Source organism: Branchiostoma belcheri, unplaced genomic scaffold, assembly GCF_001625305.1.
Source record: "Branchiostoma belcheri isolate BF01 breed outbred unplaced genomic scaffold, Haploidv18h27 scaffold47, whole genome shotgun sequence".
NCBI classification, from domain to species: domain Eukaryota; kingdom Metazoa; phylum Chordata; class Leptocardii; order Amphioxiformes; family Branchiostomatidae; genus Branchiostoma; species Branchiostoma belcheri.
Window position 1 is genome coordinate 2,044,979 of NW_017804098.1, and position 1,266 is coordinate 2,046,244.

A 1,266-nucleotide genomic window follows, 5' to 3' on the forward strand; every position below is an offset into this window, starting at 1 on the left:
GTATGACTAAGTGAGTTGCCTTTTGCATTTGATTCAGATTTTGTCACTGCTATTTGATTTGACTCACATATCTACTTACCACAATCTTCTTCACCCCTGGTGTAAGCCCTTGACTGCTTCTGTCCATGTAGTCCAGGCATTGAGAGCTTATTGTAACTATCATTTCTCCTAATGTGGCAGAGTAGTGGCTCAAGGTTAGCAGACACAAAATGGCGAGGTCCTGGGTCGAGGGTCTGACTTCAGTTGCAGAGGTAAAAGGCGGTGAAAGGAGAAGAATGGGCCCTGCGTTCCAATACTGTGCCCTGGATTAACAACCCACTAGTACTGCCCCAATGGCCTCAAAAAGCCTTTACCTTCAACTTTTTATTTGGCTAAATCTGACTAGTTTTCAGCCAGCGTTGTTAGCCTTATGCTTAGGTCACATTTTCACACCGGGGCCCGGCCGGGCTGTATTTTTGAACCAAAAATTAACTATTCATATCATGAATATACAGACATAGTGCCCATGATTATTACTATAAACGTTTCTTTGTTTTGTTGTCTTTTGTATCGCACTTTTCGTTCCCAAAAGATGCCCGGCCGGGCCCCGTGTTTGAATTGTGACCTAAGCATTAGGTGGAGACCTATCAAAGTTTGACAGAACATCCTGACAGGTATTATTGACTCTGCTAGCAAAACCCCTGTCAGATCATCACAACACAACCCTTTTTTTATTTGTTCGGTTTAATGACTAACGCAGTGAGAAGCAGACGCTTCAGTTCACAGTTTCTGGTGATAAAATCATGGCTGATCGTGAAGAGTTGGAACCACTTCTAGGGGCACGGAAACCAGCATGCCCCAAAAACTGTCTTCATCACTTACTAGTAAGTGTTAAAACCTGTTATTGAGAGTTGAGTTTAGCAGCATTTACTAGGGCCAGATCTCTCTGACTGAAGCAACTGTTACTACGATTTTATTTACATTGTAATCATGCTTGTACGTTACATGTAGCTATTGCATGCTGTTGCAAATTCAAAGTCATCAGCAGTTTCTGAATATGTGTTAGAATCATTATAAGACTGTAAGAAACAGCTAAGGCCTGTTACGCTGCAATTAGTAATGATCATTGAACAAGTCAATTTACATGTAGTGCTAATCATGCAGCTTAGGAACCACAAGCAAATGGTAGGGAACTGTTGTGAGTGGCTGATAGACTTAAACGAAAGTCTTCCATCTTGCAAAATGTGCTTATGAAATTTTGTCAATCAAATGTACAATTTTTTGGAC